The 18,474-nt window shown below is 38.8% G+C and overlaps 4 non-coding genes and 1 pseudogene across 4 annotated transcripts; all 5 read left to right on the top strand.

Moving 5' to 3' along the window:
• The first annotated feature begins 9,073 nt into the window (after nucleotides 1-9,073).
• LOC135172164 (5S ribosomal RNA) lies at nucleotides 9,074-9,192 on the top strand. The gene has a single exon (XR_010300880.1). It is a non-coding gene; the product is annotated as a 5S ribosomal RNA (ribosomal RNA).
• Nucleotides 9,193-10,315: 1,123 nt separating this feature from the next.
• LOC135172162 (5S ribosomal RNA) lies at nucleotides 10,316-10,434 on the top strand. Its single transcript, XR_010300878.1, has one exon. It is a non-coding gene; the product is annotated as a 5S ribosomal RNA (ribosomal RNA).
• A 1,123-nt stretch (nucleotides 10,435-11,557) lies between these two features.
• On the top strand, nucleotides 11,558-11,676 carry LOC135172169 (5S ribosomal RNA). Its single transcript, XR_010300884.1, has one exon. It is a non-coding gene; the product is annotated as a 5S ribosomal RNA (ribosomal RNA).
• Nucleotides 11,677-12,799: 1,123 nt separating this feature from the next.
• On the top strand, nucleotides 12,800-12,918 carry LOC135172168 (5S ribosomal RNA). The gene has a single exon (XR_010300883.1). It is a non-coding gene; the product is annotated as a 5S ribosomal RNA (ribosomal RNA).
• A 4,805-nt stretch (nucleotides 12,919-17,723) lies between these two features.
• LOC135172165 (5S ribosomal RNA) lies at nucleotides 17,724-17,842 on the top strand (annotated as a pseudogene).
• The last annotated feature ends 632 nt before the right edge of the window (nucleotides 17,843-18,474 follow it).

Here is an 18,474-nt window from a genome sequence, read left to right as displayed (position 1 = left end):
CCTCCAGTGGTGTGGATAAAATCCCCACAGTTGTACTCAAACACCTCCTTGAAAGAATACTAACTGACTACTCCAGCCTGTTCAACAACACACTGAACCTAAAATTTTTCCCTGAATCCTGGAAAGAATCCCAGATAATACCGATTCACAAAAACGATAAACCTGAGAACGATCCATCCAGCTATAGACCAATTAGTATGACACCGAATATCAGCAAAGTCTACGAGGCTATCATAAATAATATCATCTTGAGGCACTGCAAAAAAGAGAAAATCATTCCTGATAACCAGTTTGGTTTCAAACACAACCATTCTACAACACACGCCATTAATAAATTCCTATCCGATGTCAACCGGGAACTTAATCAGAAGAACTTAGTTGGTGCTACTCTGATTGCTTTAGAGAAGGCCTTCGACTCAGTATGGCTCGATGGTTTACTCTATATTCTCATGAAAAAAAAATTCTCAAATCACCTCGTCCAACTCATTTGGGACATGATTAGAGGAAGATCATTCCGTGTACGCGAAGGAGACCATAGTTCTTCTATCAACTTTATCATTCAAGAAGGTCTCCAGCAGGGCACGGTTAACTCCCCCTGCCTCTTCAACATATACACAAGTGACATCTTGAACGCCTTCAATCTCAATTCCTCAGGACACACCCACTCGATAGCCTATGCAGACGACCTCATTGTCTACGTTGCTGGGGATCATCCAACCACGATTCAGGATGAACTCCAGACCATTGTGAACAAAGTAGATAACTATTATTCAATGTAGAACCTCAGGATGAGCCCATTGAAGTGCGAATCTATCCTGATGAGAAATCCTTGGACACATCTCTCCAGAGAAACGAGAGCCATGTGGAAGGATTTTGCTATCACAACACATAATCCGGACACACGAGAACCCATCGTCATACCCACGAAGAAAATTGTTCGCTACCTAGGCGTCCATGTCGATCATCTGGCTCGATGCACCAAACACATAGATCTGCAACTCCAAAAAGCACAAAGCCGATACCGATCAATAGGCAGACTATTCCATAACAAAAATATCACCAAGAGGGCTAAAGTGATTTGTTATCTGCTATTAGTCAGGCCGCTATTGACTTACGCATGTCCTATCTGGTGGAATTTGGGTGCATCTCAAGTAGAAAAGCTGAGGGCTTTTGAAAGAAAGTGCCTTAGGGCCTCACTGACCATGTACCGAACAGCTCGCAGTAACTACCGCAGGCGAGTGAGCAACAAACACCTGTATGACATGGCAGATATCCCAAGGATCGACTGTTTCATGCTCCGGCTCAGCCGAGACTACTACTCTAATCTGAAAATCATAAACAACGGCGTTCTTAATAAATTAAGCATTGTTGACCCAGTTACAACATCCCTGGCTGCTCGAACCGGATACCTGCCTCCAGAGACATTCACCTTCTTTGACAGAATTGGTACTTTCCAAGATGCATCAAACACTCCACTATTATATCATGTTGGTAGACATCAAGCTAACAAAACAATCCCAGTCCCTTTGGACTCTTCGCTTGCTTGCGTTTATTCGAAAGAAATACCCGAGAGGGATTTCTTGGATAGATCTCGACTGAACCATAGCTATTGGTGGCTAGATGACATGGCCAAGTACACACCAGAGATCGCTTCAAGACTGGGAAAAGAGGGCAGACCGCCTGAACACCGACAAGTCGCAGAAAGACGTAGGAGAGGCCCTCCGCGATCAGCCACGGCATAGACATCAGTCCCCTATGGACTCTGTTCCATTTTCGACTGTATATATGAACATATCTAGGTTTAGTTTAGTTTTAAATCACATTTAAAGATCTCATAACATAGGCTTTTTTACTTGGTCGTATTTTTTTTGCCTCATTGTAACACGCCTCCTAGGCGACCTAACAGCTGTCATCATGCCCCTTGGGCTTTGCCATCATTTTCTAGTTAAAAAATCTCCGGCAATAACAAAAGAGTTTTCTTTTTCACTAGCTCACATACTGAAAGATTTGCGAGATGCTGCTTCGCAGCCATGTATTTTCATCAATGATTTTCCACTATTGTTCGAGTATTTTTTGTCTGAGTTCATTAATTCTCGTATATTGTATTCGTTCTCATGTTTCTTTCTTGACTAAATAAATAAACTCTTTAAAAAAAAAAAAAGCGTGGTTAGTACTTGGATGGGTGACCGCTTGGGAACACCACGTGCCGTTGGCTCTTTCTTTTTTTGTTTTTTGAATAAATATAAGAACGGTTATGCGCAATAATGGGTTTGATTATACCATAATTCTTCAGTCATAAGATTCAACAATATTCCTTGTGACATTTGTTTCTGAGGTTTTTTTCTGCAGTGGTAAAGGGTGTTACTGTAACTTGTTGATCAGCATTAGAAATGATCCATTACAGAAGTAGATAATCCTCCGTGAAATTATGAGTTAGACCATCTTTTCGTGAGAATAGTACATTATGTAGCTTTGGATAAATTTGTCTACTGATAAAAATTTTTGTGTGAATTTGGTAGATGAGCCTATGATAATTCGTTAAAATAGCATATTTTTTTCTTCATTTTGACAGCCAACGACCATATCACGCTGAACACGCCGAGTGCGCCACCGCCGCACAGTGACGACCGTAGCTCTAATTTCTCTGATTATTCTATGTGTCTTCTCATAGTAATCATCTAATTCAAGCAATCGACGTTGACTCCCGTATTCCTCATCCGATGGAACACCCTTTAGCTAAATAAAAAGTCACCCGCATCCATCTCTAACAACCAGCAAACGTGTCTCTTAACAACCCTAACCTAAAAAGAGGCCTCGCCGCAGCACGTGGCCTTCGGCAGCCCGACAAATCAGCAGTGGCAGAATGCTCACTAAAGGAATTGGCGATTAAGGTAATAACTCATCAACCTAATCGCCAATCGAAGGGTGCCCAAAAAACTTATCCAGGCGAAGAAGAAACACAGCCAATGTCTCTCCAGCAGCCAACAAAAGTCTCCAGCAAGGTAGGAGTTTCGCCCAACAACACTAAACAGACATTTGGCCCGAATGATCTGGTGATGAACAACGCTAACGAACTCAAACCCAAAGCGCAACTGAACCTCGAAAACTCCGAATTCAAGCCAAAAATCACCAGCAGAGTACCACGAACTCAACAAAATCCACGGAGTAACTCACCCCAGATGGTCCAGAAAGGAACCAAAAGACCTAAGCTAAGTAACAACAGCTCTTCGTCTAACTCTATCAATGACCCAGAAGCTCCCACCGAGTTAAACAACCCAGATATGGACATTGGCTCCGAAACAGCCCCTCAAACCCCTATCTCACTGGCAGATCTGCTTATAGAAAATAGGGAACTGAAATCGCTGATATCCAATCAACAAATCACGATAAATAACCTAAACGAAACCGTCACAGAAAATATCGCGATGATCAAAACATTGAACGCCACAATACAAAATCTTCAAGTCTCATTCGATAAACGATCCAACAAAGCTAAAGCGAACACACAATCTAGTGCAATCAACCAAAGGCAACAGGAATCGGCAGCTTCTAATGATTACCCCTGCCTTCCCGAACCAACACAGAAGGCGGAAACCTCCATGAACTCTCCTAGGACATCCGAAGGAACCTCCTTACCTAAGAGGGAATCCCGCAACATCCCGAGCAGGACACCAGCATCCCCTACAAGGAATCTCATGCACCCGTCAACCGACCCGCAACCTCAATCAGACCCACCAAGTAAGAGAAACAAACCTCCGCCTATCAACATCCATAATACCGCTCCTACAGTGATCATCACTCTAATTATGAATAATATAAGCACCAAAATGATCGGTAAATTCGCTACAAAAAGAATATCGAAACACAAAACAACAGTATACACTGACAATCTCCAGGACTTTCACTTAACTAAAGAATTACTCAGCGCAAATAAGATCGAATTCTTCTCCTATACGCCCAAAGAGCTTAAAGTCCAATCCATACTATTGAAAAACCTAGATGGCAACTTCTCTGATCAAGAGGTTCTAGTTGAGCTTAAGAAACACGAATCATATCTAAAAAACGTCGAATTCACGAAAGTGACACGTTTCGCAACTAAGAAATCCTCCTCTCAAAACATAATACTACCTATTTTCATTGTCCAAGTCACCAATAACAGCAGCCTGGATAGCTTAAAAAAAATCACGAAACTCTCACACCAGGTAATTCACTGGGAAAAAATAAAACACAACAATAACTTCTTATCACAATGCCGAAACTGTCAACGATTCGGTCACACAGCTTCTAACTGCAATCTGAAGCACAGATGCGTTAAATGCACCACCTCACACCCCCCAGGAGATTGCCCACGCAGTAAGTCCGTCGAGGAGCTGCCAGGCAACGTTTCCGTAAACTCAGTACCTAAGGTCGCATGTGTCACCTGCGGCGAGGAAGGTCATCCAGCCTCATACAGAGGATGCACAGTGCAAAAAGATCTGAGGAAAAAAACTAGACTGGAGAAAGAAAAAGTGCTGACCAAAAAGGCCGCTACACGCGAAAAAATCCTCCGAAGAACCATCCCTGGTCTCCTCTACAGCGCGATAACTAAAGCATCCTACTCACAGCCAACCCCCAATGCCTCGGATCACTCCTGGCGCTACAAAAATACCCCAATTGAGCCAATCCACAGAAATGTCGACGTTCAAATACCCGACCACTTATAAGCCCACCCGCCTCCAAGACAGTCCCACAAGCAACTGAAAACCTCGCAACAGTTTTACACCATTTCAAAAATGAGATAATAACGAGCATCAACTTTAAATTCTCCAACCTACAAAACACAATTAACGAACACAGTTACCAAATCGAATCTATCCTACAATCACTGGTGGAGGCCAAGATTCTTCATAATCAAAATGGTTAATCCACCCTTAACCACCTCAAAATTCTTACCAGCTAACGAATTAAAATGCTTCGCAATCAACGTAAACTCTATCATAACAAACCAACGCAGAGCATCATTACTCACCTCCATAGAAAATAACGACCCTGACTGCATCTTCCTCAGCGAAACTAAGCTATCCAAAAACCACAAGCCATATTTCCAAAATTACACCATGATAAGAGATGACAGATCCGCCATGGCCGGGGGCACCGCCATCCTAATAAAAGATAAATTCCATGTTTCTAAAATAAATTCAATCTCAATATCCAACTTCAAACCACTAGAAACAACAATCGTTAAACTCCACATAAACGATTCAGATAAGTTGTACCTCATAGCAACTTACGCCGCTGGTAACACCAAGAAGGAATTCATGCAAGAACTCCAAAAGCTCTTCATTGAATTGCATCTAGACGAGCCCAACGTATTCTATATACTAGCAGGAGACCTCAACGCTAGACATGAAAATTGGGGCAATCGTAGCCCAAACGACCGCGGTGTAGCTCTCAACAAATGGATCGTAGACCACGAACTCGAATTTAAAATCAAATTTAATAGCTCACACGAGCCATCATTGCCCAGAGAAGATTCTTATTTAGACATTATATTGATGGATGCCCGCTTATCTCTGTCGAATACAGAGGATGACGGTAGACTCAAAACAATAGATTATGACAGCGACCACAGAGGCATACTATTCAACATAACAAACGAAAATATACAATCAGTAGAGACTCATATTCCCACAAAAACCCTCAATTACGCAAAAACGAACTGGAAAATTTTTACAAATTTCATCACAAAAAATTCCGAACTTAACTTCGATAATAACAGAAACCTTAGTAACCACGAAATCGATCAATGCATAAAAGATATTAATGACGTAATATCTAACGCCATATCCAATACCATCCCTGCCAGTAAACCAAAAAGTCGCCTTAAGGAATACCAGAACAAAAAAATACTGAAACTGCAAAAAAACAAAAGCTTCCTTATCACTGAAATCAATAGAATCTACAAAAAGAACAATAAATACTGGTTCTCAAACGAAATTAAACTACTAAAAGAGGCAATCGTTAACATCAATTCAAGGCTAAAAATCGAATACTCCAAATCGGTCACCAAATACTGGAAAGGAAAAATACAAAACATTCCCCATCACGATCCATCTAAAATGTTTCCAACTTTGAATAAAATATTCCGCCCCAAAAACACGAATGACATTGACACCCTCTCCATCCCCGCGTCCCGAACAGACCTACTGGCTTCAGCAAATATTCCCGCTAACCCCAGATCAAATGACAATAATGACTTTACCGTCATCTCAGACCACTCTCTAAAACTCAATTTAATTGGTGCCCACTTTGAAGCCGCCAACGTCCAAAACCTCCATATGGGCAACCCTGCATTAGATAATATAATACATCAATAAATTTTAAAACTTAAAAACCAAATCAACGAAGACAGAAATAATAACATTACAGTCACAACCTTTAACCCAGAAAACCCAGCCAACTCTCCCTCAGTTGCATTAGACGACAGCTACTTCACAAACACCACAGAACTGTCAGCCATCTTAAGAAAATTACCGAACAAAAAATCATCTAGCTTTGACAATATCCCCCACATTGCTCTTAAACACTTACCCAAAACTTTCATCAACCAAATGACCATAGTTTTCAATAACGCACTGAACAATACATACTTTCCCTCGGCGTGGAAATTAGCTAAAGTACTAGCTCTAAAAAAAAAAGGCAAAAACACAAAAGATCCTTCCAACTACAGGCCCATATCCCTTCTCCCTAACCTCAGCAAAGTCTTCGAAATAATTATCAACCGAGCAACCCAAAAATTTTGTTCTAAGAAAGATCTAATACCCGACCACCAATTCGGATTCAAATTCCTCCATTCAACCCTACACGCGGCTGGCAAATTCTCTTCGGACATCTGCTGGGCGCTTAATAAAAAAGAAAGCGTTGGAGCTTGCTTCATTGACCTAGAAAAGGCTTTTGATACCGTCTGGCTGGATGGCCTCATATACAAACTATTGAAAAAGCAGTTCCCAATCCACCTTGTCAAAAGCATATATAGCATGATTCATGACAGAACATTTATCGTAAGTAACGGACCCTACACATCCAACAAAACATTCTTAGTTAAAAACGGACTACAACAAGGGACGGTCAACTCCCCAATTTTGTTTAATCTCTATACAAGTGATCTTCTGGAAGTTTTTGATCTCAATACAGATCCCCGCAAAAAAGCTCTAGCTTTTGCTGACGATCTACTTGTGTACATAGCTAATAGTAAAGTCTCTGTGATACAAAGCGAATTACAAGACATATTTAATAAAATAAGTGAATACTATTATAATTGGAAACTTAAAATAAATCCGGGCAAGTGCGAGACAATTCTTTTCAAGCCTCCGTTAAGCACAACACACAGGGACACCCGTAAAAACTGGAAAAGTTTCTCAATCAATGAAAAAAAAGACGGCTCGGGGATTACTATCCCCAACAAAAATGTGGTGAAATACCTGGGAATCTACTTCGACAACAAAATGACATTTAAACACCTCATACAAAAGCAATTAGAAAAGGCCAACAATGCCTTTAAAGCCTGCCTCAAACTCTTCAAAAATAAACATCTACACCACAGAATAAAAATTATCTGCTACCAGGCCCTCATCAGACCAATCTTATCCTATGGATGTCCAATCTGGTTCAACATAACTAACAATCTTATGGAAAAAATCCGAATCTTCGAAAGGAAATGCATTAGAACTTGTCTGAGCAAATACCGTACCCCTCAATCTAATTATAGCAAATCCCATAGTAATCACAAAATTTACAACGAAGCCAATATCCACAGATTCGACTGTTTCATATTAAAGTTAATTAGAAATCATATAGACAAATCGACAAAAATTATAAAAATTAATAACTTAATTGGCGCTCCATACTATGTCAGTGAAAAATACATAGAAAAAACTCTAAAAACAGGATTCATCCCCCCAGAAGCATTCATCTATCTTGATCAACACTCCTTCATACTAAATGTAAATAACATCCCTATTATTTACCACGCAATAAGAGGCAAACAGCCCACAAAAATTACCTACAAAAAAAATATAGACTGCGTAGCAGATAAACAATTGATCTCACACGACACCACCTTACCCTACAAAGACCAAAAATCAAACCACCTTAACCAAATAAATAAATACTGGTGGTTAACACAGAATGTCGCAACACCCTAGCATAACTCCCCACCCTGTAAATAGCCCCCGCCCCCCCCCGTATTTATAATTATATTTAATATCTATATATTTATATGATTTTTTTTATTATTGTAGATAATAAGACCTATCGCGCTAATGCAAGATCAGTTTTTCTGGCCAATTCCTGATCTCGGTAAATGAAAAACCCAAATAACTAATGTCACGGACTCACGATACCAAACGAATGTAAAAAAAAAAACATCTTAAAAAACATAACTAGTTTTAGAACACATTAAACGAATACGACACGTGCTTTGCATCGTATGTATGTCGCGAATTACTAATGTACACCATAACTACGTTTTCCTCATGTTTATACCGTAGCATTTAAGTCATTTAGATAGTCATCTTGTATCACGTATGTACCTTCTACCTTGGCTAAATAAACATGATTTAAAAAAAAAAAAAAAACGCTGAACACGCCAGTTCTCGTCCGATCACTGAAGCTAAGCAGCATTGAGCGTGGTTAGTACTTGGATGGGTGACCGCTTGGGAACACCACGTGCCGTTGGCTCTTTCTTTTTTTGTTTTTTGAATAAATCTGAGAACGATTATGCCCAATAATTTGTTTAATTGTACCATAAGTCTTCAATCATAAGATGCGATAATATTCCTGATGACATTTATTGTTATGGATTGCTTCTGCTGTGGTAAAGAGTGTTCCTGTAACTTGTTGATCAGCATTAAAAATTGTCAATTACAGAAGTAGATAATGCTCGGCGAAATTATTAGTTAGACCATTTTTTCGTGATAATATTACATTATATAGTTTTTGATAATTTTGTCTACTGATCAAAATTTTTATGTGGATTTGATAGATGAGCCTATGATAATTCGTTAAAATGGCATATTTTTTTTTTAATTTCATAGTCAACGACCATATCACGCTGAACACGCCAGTTCTCGTCCGATCACTGAAGCTAAGCAGCATTGAGCGTGGTTAGTACTTGGATGGGTGACCGCTTGGGAACACCACGTGCCGTTGGCTCTTTCTTTTTTTGTTTTTAGAATAAATCTGAAAACGGTTATGCGCAATAATGTGTTTAATTGTACCATAATTCTTCAATCATACGATTCGACAATATTCCTTATGACATTTATTTCTATGGATTGCTTCTGCTGTGGTAAAGGGTGTTACTGTAACTTGTTGATCAGAATTAAAAATTGGCAATGGGGAACTTGCATGCGGCTCAGATTTGAGAAATAAATGTATCAATAAATAGTTTAACGCGTATGGAATACTCTCCAATGAAAAATGCATTCTAACTCATTGCAGATTTTTTTTAACAATCAATCGAAAATTGCATAATTTTGAACAACTTTTTAACGCTCGTGACGTCATCAGGCGGTAACTCCGGGGTCTTATTGCAGCTGCTAGATGACAGCACTGATATTTTTCTAAACGTCAGCCGGTGTCAAGAAACAGTAGAGGTTATATTGTTAAATGTCACTTCTGCCCAGTAATGAGCGAGAATAACCTGCGGCTTCACACCACAATTTTCGAATATTTTTGCACGCAGGAACTGTTATAAACACTTTATTCGGTGTTGACACAGTTGAGTTCGCACACGATGGTACAAAACAATATTTGTATGGTCGTTTTTTAAATTTTTTACTGTCATTTAACATTTTGGAGTATTTGTGAGTGTTTTAATCAGTTAAGGTTAAATTAGTTTAAATAGGTTTAATCAGTTAGGGTTAGGTAAATTTGTTATACCGACGGTAGGAATCTATGATCCGGTAGATGGCGCCACATGCAGAAGTATAGGACCCGCCTAATGACGTCATGACAACTTTTGGAGCATTTGAAAATTTCACTTTTTGAACAATCGATAATTAATTGTTAAACGATTTTTTAAATGTTTTTTCATGAAAAATATATTATTAGGACCATTAACTATGTAAAAAAAAAAATAAAAAAAAATCATGCAAGTTCCCCATTACAGAAGGAGAGAATGCTCCGTGAAATGATTAGTTAGACCATTTTCTCATAATACTATTACATTATGTAGTTTTGGATAATTTTGTTTACTGATCAAGATGTTTGCGTGAATTTGATAGATGAGCATATGATATGTCGTTAAAACGACATTCTTTTTTTAATCTTGGCAGCCAACGACCATATCACGCTGAACACGCCAGTTCTCGTCCGATCACTGAAGCTAAGCAGCATTGAGCGTGGTTAGTACTTGGATGGGTGACCGCTTGGGAACACCACGTGCCGTTGGCTCTTTCTTTTTTTGTTTTTAGAATAAATCTGAAAACGGTTATGCGCAATAATGTGTTTAATTGTACCATAATTCTTCAATCATACGATTCGACAATATTCCTTATGACATTTATTTCTATGGATTGCTTCTGCTGTGGTAAAGGGTGTTACTGTAACTTGTTGATCAGAATTAAAAATTGGCAATGGGGAACTTGCATGCGGCCCAGATTTGAGAAATAAATGTATCAATAAATAGTTTAACGCGTATGGAATACTCTCCAATGAAAAATGCATTCTAACTCATTGCAGATTTTTTTTAACAATCAATCGAAAATTGCATAATTTTGAACAACTTTTTAACGCTCGTGACGTCATCAGGCGGTAACTCCGGGTTCTTATTGCAGCCGCTAGATGACAGCACTGATATTTTTCTAAACGTCAGCCGGTGTCAAGAAACAGTAGAGGTTATATTGTTAAATGTCACTTCTGCCCAGTAATGAGCGAGAATAACCTGCGGCTTCACACCACAATTTTCGAATATTTTTGCACGCAGGAACTGTTATAAACACTTTATTCGGTGTTGACACAGTTGAGTTCGCACACGATGGTACAAAACAATATTTGTATGGTCGTTTTTTAACTTTTTTACTGTCATTTAACATTTTGGAGTATTCGTGAGTGTTTTAATCAGTTAAGGTTAAATTAGTTTAAATAGGTTTAATCAGTTAGGGTTAGGTAAATTTGTTATACCGACGGTAGGAATCTATGATCCGGTAGATGGCGCCACATGCAGAAGTATAGGACCCGCCTAATGACGTCATGACAACTTTTGGAGCATTTGAAAATTTCACTTTTTGAACAATCGATAATTAATTGTTAAACGATTTTTTAAATGTTTTTTCATGAAAAATATATTATTAGGACCATTAACTATGTAAAAAAAAAAATAAAAAAAAATCATGCAAGTTCCCCATTACAGAAGGAGAGAATGCTCCGTGAAATGATTAGTTAGACCATTTTCTCATAATACTATTACATTATGTAGTTTTGGATAATTTTGTTTACTGATCAAGATGTTTGCGTGAATTTGATAGATGAGCATATGATATGTCGTTAAAACGACATTCTTTTTTTAATCTTGGCAGCCAACGACCATATCACGCTGAACACGCCAGTTCTCGTCCGATCACTGAAGCTAAGCAGCATTGAGCGTGGTTAGTACTTGGATGGGTGACCGCTTGGGAACACCACGTGCCGTTGGCTCTTTCTTTTTTTGTTTTTAGAATAAATCTGAAAACGGTTATGCGCAATAATGTGTTTAATTGTACCATAATTCTTCAATCATACGATTCGACAATATTCCTTATGACATTTATTTCTATGGATTGCTTCTGCTGTGGTAAAGGGTGTTACTGTAACTTGTTGATCAGAATTAAAAATTGGCCATGGGGAACTTGCATGCGGCCCAGATTTGAGAAATAAATGTATCAATAAATAGTTTAACGCGTATGGAATACTCTCCAATGAAAAATGCATTCTAACTCATTGCAGATTTTTTTTAACAATCAATCGAAAATTGCATAATTTTGAACAACTTTTTAACGCTCGTGACGTCATCAGGCGGTAACTCCGGGGTCTTATTGCAGCTGCTAGATGACAGCACTGATATTTTTCTAAACGTCAGCCGGTGTCAAGAAACAGTAGAGGTTATATTGTTAAATGTCACTTCTGCCCAGTAATGAGCGAGAATAACCTGCGGCTTCACACCACAATTTTCGAATATTTTTGCACGCAGGAACTGTTATAAACACTTTATTCGGTGTTGACACAGTTGAGTTCGCACACGATGGTACAAAACAATATTTGTATGGTCGTTTTTTAACTTTTTTACTGTCATTTAACATTTTGGAGTATTTGTGAGTGTTTTAATCAGTTAAGGTTAAATTAGTTTAAATAGGTTTAATCAGTTAGGGTTAGGTAAATTTGTTATACCGACGGTAGGAATCTATGATCCGGTAGATGGCGCCACATGCAGAAGTATAGGACCCGCCTAATGACGTCATGACAACTTTTGGAGCATTTGAAAATTTCACTTTTTGAACAATCGATAATTAATTGTTAAACGATTTTTTAAATGTTTTTTCATGAAAAATATATTATTAGGACCATTAACTATGTAAAAAAAAAAATAAAAAAAAATCATGCAAGTTCCCCATTACAGAAGGAGAGAATGCTCCGTGAAATGATTAGTTAGACCATTTTCTCATAATACTATTACATTATGTAGTTTTGGATAATTTTGTTTACTGATCAAGATGTTTGCGTGAATTTGATAGATGAGCATATGATATTTCGTTAAAACGACATTCTTTTTTTAATCTTGGCAGCCAACGACCATATCACGCTGAACACGCCAGTTCTCGTCCGATCACTGAAGCTAAGCAGCATTGAGCGTGGTTAGTACTTGGATGGGTGACCGCTTGGGAACACCACGTGCCGTTGGCTCTTTCTTTTTTTGTTTTTAGAATAAATCTGAAAACGGTTATGCGCAATAATGTGTTTAATTGTACCATAATTCTTCAATCATACGATTCGACAATATTCCTTATGACATTTATTTCTATGGATTGCTTCTGCAGTGGTAAAGGGTGTTACTGTAACTTGTTGATCAGCATTAGAAATTGTCCATTACAGAAGTAGATAATACGCCGTGAAATTATTAGTTAGACCATTTTTTCGTGAGAATAGTACATTATGTAGCTGTGGATAAATCTGTCTACTGATCAAGATTTTTGTGTGAATTTGTTAGATGAGCCTATGATAATTCGTTAAAACGGCATTTTTTTTCAATTTTCTCAGCCAACGACCATATCACGCATTCTCGGTTGAGCGCTGCCGAGGTGCGCACGTGCCTCTCAGTTGCGCCTCAGCGTCACTATAACCTATAACCTAACCTATAATTATCCAGTGCTTTTGGATCAAATCAGTAAATTAGCTGTACCGGAGGCTGTTACCTCCAACAACCGAAACCCTTCTGACCTCCAACAAACGGAAAATCATCATGAGTCCACCTAAATCGGACAAGAAAAGAAACAATTCGGCTGGATCACAGCCCACTCCATCTGCCTCACCTCGTGCTCCTGAAATGGGCGACAATGCAGCTTCAAACTCTAACTTGATCCGGGAGGATCATGCACCACCGATCATCATTGAGACCAAAAATATTGAGGTAACTGAACTTATCAAGCTAATTAAGTGCAATGTTACCAACAAGGACTTCAAAATTAAATATCAAGGAGTGTCCTCATCTATTAACCTCAAGTCAAAGGCTGACCACGCTAAGATGGTCAAACTTTTCGCAGAAGCAAATTTTAAGTTCTATACCTACGGATATAAACAGGATAGACTTAAAAAGTTCATCATAAAAGGACTGCCAACCTCTTTCTTAGAGCAAGATATCCAGAATGAACTCAAATCGCAAGGCATTGAAGTGATCTCAGTGAGACAATTCATCAAGAAAGCAACTGAACAAGTCTCGGCCACAAAGTTACCAATCTTCGCAATCACAGTGAGCCCTGAAACATCTCTCGCCAGCTTTGCCAAAATAAAGACAATACAATACCATACCTTCTCAATTGATAAATTTAAGTCAAGTGGTCAACCAACACAGTGCTTCAGATGCCAGGCTTTTGGACACGCGAGCTCACACTGCAGCCGCACCCCAAAGTGCGTTAAATGTGGTGATGGACACGATGCTAAAAGCTGCACAAACGAGACGATAAAATGCACCAACTGTGGTGAAAAACATGTGGCCAGTTACAGGAAATGTCTGGCCAGGGTCAAATTCACCGAAAACTCCACCATGAGGAAAACCAATAGAGGAGCATACCCTGCGGCGACAACTCAAACACCCAAGCACATACTCCTGGGCCCAACTACCCCATTGCGACCCTACGCACACGTCGTTTCCAACCAATCTCCACCAAACGTCCTGTCGAACGTAATCCCACCAAGCACCACACATCATCCGAATCAGACCGAAACGTCTCTCTCCACACCATACGAAGCCATGCCGGACTCACAAGCCAACTACCAACAGGCTCATCAGCAGCAAAACCTCCAGCCTCGCCGAATCTTGCGGAACCACGACAGTCACCAGGTACCTTTTCTCCCTTCAGCCACCAAAGACTTTAGCAACATAAAAATGTGTATAGATAACGCTAGTTCCATTATGGACGACTTATTGAAACTAAATATATTCCAATTAATCGACAGACTGAGAGAAATGATAAAAACTTTAAAATCCACAAAGTCGCCTATTGATCGCCTCACGATAATAGCCTCTTACTCAGATATCTTCGACGATAATCTGTAACATGGCGCTGGTAAATTCAATCAACATCATTGCACTGAACATAAACTCACTGAAATCGAAACTATCCGAGCTATCGCTCTTAATCACTGAGCAAAAAGCTAAAATTATTCTCTTTTCGGAAACAAAATTAAATTCTAATGTTAAAAAACTTCACTTACCAAATTTCACTTTTATCAGAGAGGATAGATCACACAAGTTAGGTGGTGGAGTGGCTATAGCCATTCACTCTTCAATTAAGCACAATATCCTCCCCCACAACATAAACTCCAACACGGAATACGTGGGAATAGAAATTGTCATTAACAATAAACCCATTCACCTATATTCAATATACAACCCTCCTGATACAACTCTAGATGCCGAACTATTAAAATCCTTACTCAAACCAGGCTGCTCAACGATTGCAGCGGGAGATTTCAATGCTAAAGATAATGCTTGGACTCCCGTTGTTCCCAATACTTCCGGCAAAATCCTTTTAAACCTGTCCTCAGCCTCAAACCTATTTCTTTTTGCACCAAATGAACCAACTCACTATCCTCCAAACTCAAAGTCCCCATCTACTATTGATCTCCTTCTAACAAACAACCACCAATTGGTTTCAAATTTTCAAGTTCTCCACGAATCCCCATCAGACCACATGCCCTTATTCTTCTCAATTCAGGGTAGGACCACTGTTGTGAGTCCTGTAAAAAGATATAATTTCAAGAAATCAAACTGGAATAACTTCAGGGAGCATCTAGACAACTCATTAGATACTGCTAACCCTTCCTGCGTTTCGACAGAACGTACGGATCATAACATAAATTTATTCACCAAAAAAATCATAGAGGCATACAAAGCAAACACCCCAACGTTCCCTACCCTCTCAAAACATACTCCTCTTCCAGATCATTTAAAGGAATTAATCAAACAAAAAAACAAGCTAAGAAATTACTGGCAAAAAAATAAAGATAACTCCTTGCTGAAGTCCTGGTTCAACAAGCTAGCTAAGGAAGTCCACATTAAAATTCTAGAATGGAAACAAAATGAATGGGACATTAAACTTAAAAACATATCTCCTAAAGACCACTCCATCTGGAAAATTGCAAAAAGCTTTAATAATACCCCTAAACAAAAAATACCAAACTTCACCATAAATAACAAAATAATCAGTGACAATGCCGAAAAGGCTGACACACTTTGCTCCCATTATGCAAGTATTCACCAAATCGCCTCAGAAAGAGGAAACCCTTCCTTTGAACAACAAATAAATTCTACTATAAACAAAAATCTCTTTGCCAACAAAATTGAGACCCCTATCGGATGCCTGTGTAAGCCCAAGGAAGTTTACAACATAATAAGGAAATTGAAAACCAAATCAGCCCCTGGCATCGATGAAATTCCTAATATAGTCATCAAAAATATCTCCAAAAAAGCTGTAGTTTTCCTCACCAAGATCATAAATTCCTGCCTTCTCCTACAATATTTCCCTGAAAAGTGGAAAAAAGCTGTGGTTATTCCCATTCTCAAACCGGGTAAATCTGCCTTCCAACCAGTAAGCTATAGACCAGTCAGCCTCCTCCCAAATCTTGGAAAAATCCTGGAAAAAATCATCCTACTAAGACTAACCAAATCTATCCACCAATTAAAAATCCTACCAAAAGAGCAGTTTGGTTTCAGGGCTTTCCACTCCACCACTCATCAACTCGCAAGACTTACTAATTTTATTAAAAAGGCAAGTGAAGCTAAAGAATTCTCGGTAGCTCTATTTCTGGACAGTGAAAAAGCTTTTGATTCGGTATGGCCATGTGGGCTGGTCCAAAAGCTCACTACCTTAAAGGTACCAAAATTCCTTTGCAAAGTTATACACTCCTTCTTACAAGATAGATACATCCAGGTAAGGGTGGACTCCACCTTATCCTTACCCTTGAAAATCGTCGCTGGAGTTCCACAGGGCTCAATATTATCGCCTACTCTTTTCAACATCTATATCACATCTGTCTTTGAGGTCTGCCCCAAAAACGTAAACATAGCAGGATTCGCGGACGATTTAGCTATACATACCTCCAGTATTTCGTTGAATAAGGCAGTGTCGCGAATTGAAAACGCCTCATCCATAATCATAAATGAGCTAAATAAGTGGAAAATCAACGTTAATGAAACCAAGACTGAAGCGACTTTATTCGCACGTGGTAAACCCCCAAAAACCACGATAAAAATTAGGGGAAAAGCAATTATTCCAAAGAATTGCGTTAAATACTTAGGTTTATGGATAGACTCCAAACTATTATGGAACCAACATATCAGCCATCTAAACGCCAATGCCAAAAGACTACTATCCAGATTATACTGGCTTTTCAAATCCAACTCTCTCAGTGCAAAATTAAAGTTAACCTTATACAAAGCGCTCATCAGACCGACGATTACCTATAGCTGCCCAATCTGGCATAATGCAGCACACACACATTTATCACAACTACAAACCACCCAAAACAAATTCCTAAGAATTATCGGAAACTTTCCTTATAAAACTCGTATCTCCACCATTCATGAAGCTCTAAACATAAATCCCATCTATGATCACATAGCCTCCTTAACCGAAAACTTTCAATTCAGTCTCAATAACCATCCAAATACTGATCTTCATAATATAGACATCAACAAAAAATCATGGTGGTCTAGATAAGACAACATACGCCCTGCCCTCCCCCCCCCCCTACAAACAATCATCACTTATAGGGTTTTTTTTTTTCTACAACTATTTTTCCCTAGTAAATACTTTCCCTTAAGCATACAAACACATTATGTTAACACTTAATTAACTCAACCACACATGCTAACTTAGGTATAAAGCCTCACGGCTGGTGGCCTAGTCTTATTAATCGTTAAGTAAGATGTAATATGTAGATACTGTACATACACTGTAAAAATATTCAATAAACGTTTTATAAAGTAAAAAAAAGACCATATCACGCTGAACACGCCAGTTCTCGTCCGATCACTGAAGCTAAGCAGCATTGAGCGTGGTTAGTACTTGGATGGGTGACCGCTTGGGAACACCACGTGCCGTTGGCTTTTTTATTTTTTGTTTTTTGAATCTCATAAAAATCAAAAATATTTTTTGAAAAAAAATGGTCAAGTCCACGTTGCAATGTATTCTGTTTTGCACGGTTTCGTTGACTTCACTGGTTTCAAAAAATGTTAACAATAAAAAAAAAGCCAAGCGTGTATAAATAGACTGCCTTATTTACGAAGCCATCACTATAAATGCAAGGTTTATGCCAAAAACGCCGGATATTTGGTCGAAAAAAAATGTTAAAAAAAAAAACGCCGCGACCAACGTACTTGGCGCGGTTTTTCCGACTAACGAGGATTTAGCTTAGGAGGTTCTGTATCTTGAAGCATACTTCAGGATCAGAAACTATATTGCCACAGGAGGTGTTTGCAGATTATGAGATAATAATGTGTTTTATTTCAATCAGGTAGAATTCCTCCATGGCTTAAACCCAGAGCTGCTCAATAGTGCAACCCTGGAATTAGGGGAATTTATTGCCTTATACAATTGGATAATCTGGTATCCACAGATCAATATGTCTGGCACAGTAAGGCAGCAATGATGTTTTTGTCCAGGGACACTTCCTGAACCTAATCCTATAAAGGTAGGACCCATATCTACAGTGAATAGTAGCTCTCATCTAATGGGGTTT

This window comes from Diachasmimorpha longicaudata, unplaced genomic scaffold, assembly GCF_034640455.1.
Source record: "Diachasmimorpha longicaudata isolate KC_UGA_2023 unplaced genomic scaffold, iyDiaLong2 ctg00000183.1, whole genome shotgun sequence".
Taxonomy (NCBI): Eukaryota; Metazoa; Arthropoda; class Insecta; order Hymenoptera; family Braconidae; genus Diachasmimorpha; species Diachasmimorpha longicaudata.
This window is presented reverse-complemented; position numbering and strand designations above follow the sequence as displayed.